This window comes from Rhinopithecus bieti, unplaced genomic scaffold, assembly GCF_001698545.2.
Source record: "Rhinopithecus bieti isolate Rb0 unplaced genomic scaffold, ASM169854v2 scaffold_6481, whole genome shotgun sequence".
Taxonomy (NCBI): domain Eukaryota; kingdom Metazoa; phylum Chordata; class Mammalia; order Primates; family Cercopithecidae; genus Rhinopithecus; species Rhinopithecus bieti.
Genome location: NW_016805314.1, coordinates 259321 through 265576, shown reverse-complemented (window position 1 = coordinate 265576; position 6256 = coordinate 259321).

Here is a 6256-nt window from a genome sequence, read left to right as displayed (position 1 = left end):
AGGGAAAAGTAACAGACAGAAAGGAATAGTATCAACATTAACAACAAAAAAAAAACTCACAAAAAAACCCGCATCCAAAGGACACCAGCATCAAAGACCAAAGGCAGATAAATCCACAAAGTTGAGGAAAAACGTGTGCAAAAAGGCTGAAAATTACAAAAATCGAAATGCCTCTTCTCCTCTAAAGGATCATAACTAATTGCCAGCAAGGGAACAAAGCTGGATGGAGAATGAGTTTGATGAATTGACAGAAGTAGGCTTCAGAAGGTGGATAATAACAAACTTCTCTGAGCTAAAGGAGCATGTTCTAACCCAATGCAAGGAAGCTAAGAACCTTGATCAAAGGTTAGAGGAATTGCTAACAAGAATAACCAGTTTAGAGAAGAACATAAATGACCTGATGGAGCTGAAAAACACAGCATGAGAACTTTGTGAAACATACTTAAGTATCAATAGCCAAATTGTTCAAGCAGAAAAAAGGATATCAGAGATTGAAGATCAACTTAATGGAATAAGGTGAGAGGACAAGAATAGAGGAAAAGAAGAAAACAAATCCTCCAAGAACTATGGGACTACGTGAAAAGACCAAACCTACCTTTGATTGGCGTATCTGAAAGTGACCGGGAGAATGAAACCAAGTTGGAAAATACTCTTCAGCATATTATCCAGGAGAACATATCCAATCTAGCAACATAGGCCAACATTAAAATTCAGGAAATACAGAGAACACCACAAAGATACTCCTAGAGAAGAACAACCCCAAGACACATAATCATCAGATTCACCAAGGTTGAAATGAAGGAAAAAATGTTAAGGGTAGCAAGAGAGAAAGGTCGGGTAACCCACAAAGGGAAACCCATCAGACTAACAACAGATGTCTCTGCAGAAACGCTACAAGCCAGAAAAGAGAAAAGAGTAAAGGCCAATATTCAACATTCTTAAAGAAAAGAATTTTCAATCTAGAATTTCATATCCAGCCAAACTGAGCTTCATAAGCAAAGGAGAAATAAAATCCTTTATGGACAAGCAGATGCTGAGAGATTTTGTCACCACCAGGCCTGCCTTACAAGAGCTCCTGAAGGAAGCACTAAATACGGAAAGGAAAAACCAGTGCCAGCCACTGCAAAAACATACCAAATTGTAAAGACCATTGATACTATGAAGAAACTGCATCAACTAACGGGCAAAATAACCAGCTAGTATCATAAGGACAGGATCAAATTCACACATAACAATATTAACCTTAAATGTAATCAGGTTAGATGTCCCAATTAAAAGACACAGAATGGCAAATTGGATAAAGGGTCAGGACCCATCGGGTCAAGACCCATCGGTGTGCTGTATTCAGGAGAGCCATCTCACTTGCAAAGGCACATACAGGCTCAAAATTAAAGAATGGAGGAATATTCACCAAGCAAATGGAAAGCAGAAAAAAGCAGGGGTTGCAATCCTAGTCTCTGATAAAACAGACTTTAAACCAATAAAGATCAAAAAAGACAAGGGCATTACATAATGGTAAAGGGATCAGTGCAACAAGAAGAGCTAACTGTCCTAAATATATATGCACCCAATATAGGAGCACCCAGATTCATAAAGCAAGTTCTTAGAGATATACTAAGAAACTTAGACTCCCACACAATAATAGTAGTGGGAGATTTTAACGCCCTACTGTCAATATTAGACAGATCAATGAGACAGAATTTATTTTGTTATTATATTTTAAGTTCTAGGGTACATGTGCACAATGTGCACATTTGTTACATAGGTATACATGTGCCATGTTGGTTTGCTGCACCCATCAACTCATCATTTACATTAGGTATTTCTCCTAATGTATCCCTCCCCAAGACCCCCACCCCACAACAGGCCCCAGTGTGTGACATTATCTAAAGAACTCTGTACCCCAAATCAACAGAATATACATTTTCTCAGCACCACATTACACTTATTCTAAAATTGACCACATAATTGGAAGTAAAACATTCCTCAGCAAATGCAAAAGGCTGAAAATTGTAACAAACAGTCTGTCAGACCACAGTGCAATCAAATTAGATGAACTCAAGATTAAGAAACTCAGTCAAAACTGCACAACTACGTGGAAACTGAACAACCTGCTCTTGAATTACCACTGGGTAAATCACGAAATTAAGGCAGAAATAAGTAAGTTCTTTGAAACCAATGAGAACAAAGACACAATGTACCAGAATCTCTGGGACACAGTTAAAGCAGTGTTTAGAGGGAAATTTATGGCACTAAATGCCCACAGGAGAAAGCAGAAAAGATCTAAAATTGACACCCTAACATCACAATCAAAAGAACTAGAGAAGCAAGAACAAACAAATTCAAAAGCTAGCAGATAATAAGAGATAAGTAAGATCAGAGTAGAACTGAAGGGGATAGACACATGAAAAACCCTTCAAAAACCAATGAATCCAGAAACTTGCTTTTTTTTTTTTTTGAGAAGATTAACAAAATAGATAGATTGCTAGCCAGACTAATATAGAAGAAAAGAGAGAAGAATCAAATAAATACAATAAAAATTTTAAAGAGAATATAATCACTGATCTCACAGAAGTACAAACTACCATCAGAGAATACTTTAAACACCTCTATGCAAATAAGCTGGAAAATCTAAAAGAAATGGAAAAATTCCTGGACACATACACCCTGCCAAGACTAAACCAGGAAGAAGTCAGATCCCAGAATAGAACAAGTTCTGAAATTGACAGAGTAATTAATAGCCTACCGGCAACAACAACAACAAAAACTTAGGACCAGAGAGATTCACAGTTGAATTCTCACAGAGGTACAAAGAGGAGATGATACCATTCCTTCTGAAACTATTCCAATCAATAGGAAAAGAGTGACTCCTCCCTAACTCATTTCATGAGACCTCCATCATCCTGATACCAAAACCTGGCAGATACCTAACAAAAAAAGAAAATTTTAGGTCAATATCCCTAATGAACATTGACACAAAAATCCTCAAAATCGTCAGAGCCCAAAATCTCCTTCAGCTGACAAGCAACTTCAGCAAAATCTCAGGATATAAAATTAATGTGCAAAAATCACAAGCATTACTACACACCAACAATAGACAAACAGAGAGGTAAATAATGAGTGAACTCACATTCACAATTGCTGCAAGGAGAATAGCATACCTAGGAATATAACTTACAAGGGATGTGAAGGACCTCTTCAAGGAGAACTACAAACCACTGCTAAAATAAATAAGAGAGGACACAAACAAATGGAAAAACACTCCATGCTAATGGATATGAAGAATCAATATTGTGAAAATGGCCTTACTGCCCAAAGTAATTTATAGATACAATGCTATCCCCATCAAGCTACCACTGACTTTCTTCTCAGAATTAGAAAAATTTATTTTAAATTTCATATGGAACCATAAAAGAGCCAGTATATATAGCCAAGACATTCCTAAGCACAAAGAACAAAGCTGGAGACTTCACTCTCCCTGACTTCAAACTGTATTACAAGGCTACAGTAACCAAAACAGCATGGTACTTGTACTAAAGCAGATATATAGGCCAATGGACTAGAACAGAGGCCTCAGAAATAAGGCCACAAATCTACTACCACGTGATCTTTGACAAACCTGACAAAAATAAGCAAAACCTATTTAATAAATGGTGTTGGGAAAACTGGTTAGTAATATGCAGAAAACTGAAACTGGATCCCTTTCTTCCACCTTATACAAAAATTTACTCAAGTTGGAATAAGGACTTAAACATAAAACCTAAAACCATAAAAACTCTAGAAGAAAACCTAGGCAATACCATTCAGGACATAGGCATGGGCAAAGACTTCATAACTAAAACACCAAAAGCAATAGCAACAAAAGCCAAAATTGACAAATGGGATCTAATTACACTAAAGAGCTTCTGCACAGCAAAAGAAACTATCATCAGAGTGAACAGGCAGCCTACAGAATGAGAGAAAGTTTTTGCAATCTGTCTATCTGATAAAGGGCTAATATCCAAAATCCACACTGCACTTAAACAAATCTACAAGAAAAAAACAATCAGTTCCATTAAAAAGTGGGTGAAGGATGTGAACAGCCTTCTTAAAAGAAGGCATTCATGTGGCCAACAAACATATGAAAAAAAGCTCATCACTGATCATTAGAGAAATGCAAGTGAAAACCACAATGGGATACCATCTCATGACAGTTAGAATAGTGATCATTAAAAAGTCAGGAAATAACAGATGCTGGAGAGGATGTGGAGAAATAGGAACACTTTTACACTGTTGGTGGGAGTGTAAATTAGTTCTACCATTGTGGAAGACAGTATGGTGATTCCTCAAGAATCTAGAACCAGAAATACCATTTGACCCAGCAATCCCATTATTAGATATATACCCAAAGAATTATAAATCATGCTACTATAAAGACACATGAACATATATGTTTATTTCAGCATTATTCACAATAGCCAAAAAATGGAGCCAACCCAAATGCCCATCAATGATAGACTGGATTGAGAAAACGTGGCACATGTACACCATGGAATACTATGCAGCCATAAAAAAGAANAGTATGGTGATTCCTCAAGAATCTAGAACCAGAAATACCATTTGACCCAGCAATCCCATTATTAGATATATACCCAAAGAATTATAAATCATGCTACTATAAAGACACATGAACATATATGTTTATTTCAGCATTATTCACAATAGCCAAAAAATGGAGCCAACCCAAATGCCCATCAATGATAGACTGGATTGAGAAAACGTGGCACATGTACACCATGGAATACTATGCAGCCATAAAAAAGAATGAATTCATGTCCTTTGCAGGGACATGGATGAAGCTGGAAATCATCATTCTCAGCAAACTAACACAAGAACAGAAAACCAAACAACACATGTTCTCACTCAAAAGTGGGAGTTGAACAAGGAGAACACATGGACACAGGGAGGGGAACATCATACCTCGGGGCCTGTTGCAGGGTCGGGGCCTAGAGGAGGGATAGCATTAGGATAAATAACTAATGTAGATGACGGGTCAATGGGTGCAACAAACCACCATGGCATGTGTATACATATGCAACAAACTTGCACGCTCTGCACATGTATCCCAGAACTTAAAGTATAATAAAAAGTAAATAAAAAATAAAATGTCATAATACTTCATATAACATACATCCTCCTATATACTTCAAATAATCTCTTTTAAAAGGTTCTTTTATTCTTAGTTTTCTGAGTTTTAAATTGTGAATTAGTGTTGAATTTTATAAAATACTGTATCATCAATTGATATGATCATGTAATTTTTCTTCTTTAGCCTGTTGATATGGAGAATTAGATATATTGATTTAGAATATCAATAAAGCCGTGTTTCCCTTGAATAAACCTCACTTGATCACAGTGTATAATTATTTTTATATGTTGCAGAATTCCATTTGCTTATATTTCATTAAAGACTTGTGTCTACATTCACGATAGATATTGGTCTTCAGTTATTTATTTTTGTTGTTGTTGTTCTAGACAAAGACTATTGTTCTACCTTTGTCTGGTTTTGGTATCAGTGTAACAATAGCTTCATAAAATAAACTAGTAATATTCCCTCATGTTTATTCTATAAAAGATTAGGCAAAATTGGTCTTAGTTCTCTTTCAAACATTTGACAGACCGGGCATGGTGGCGCACGCCTTGTAATCCCAGCACTTTGGGAGGCCGAGGCGGGCAGATCACGAGGTAGGGAGATCGAGAACATCCTGGCTAACACAGTGAAACCCTGTCTCTACTAAAAAAACAAAAAATTAGCTGGGCATGGTGGTGGGCGCCGGTAGTCCCAGCTGGAGGCTGAGGCAGGTGAATGGGGTGAACCTGGGAGGCGGAGCTTGCAGTGAGGCGAGATCGTGCCACTGCACTCCAGCCTGGGCAACAGAGCGGGACTCCGTCTCAAAAAAAAAAAAAAAAAAAAAAAGAAAAGAGCTAAAATAGACCCAAAAATAGTACGCTTGGCAAGCCTTCAGAAAGATAACTCATATCAATTAACCATATAAAGTACATGGCAGTATTGTAAATGTTCTAAACAAAGCTTACATCATATTTTCAAAATAGTCCAACTTACAAGATACTAGAAAATTCTCAAAGACCTTTACATCATAGAAGTTTACTGATGATTTGCCATTGGCATCAGTATTCTTCAGAGCCCTTTTAAAAAGCATGAATAGTTATTAGAAAATTTATTGTCATAGAGAAATCCTAATGAGATGTGACTAAT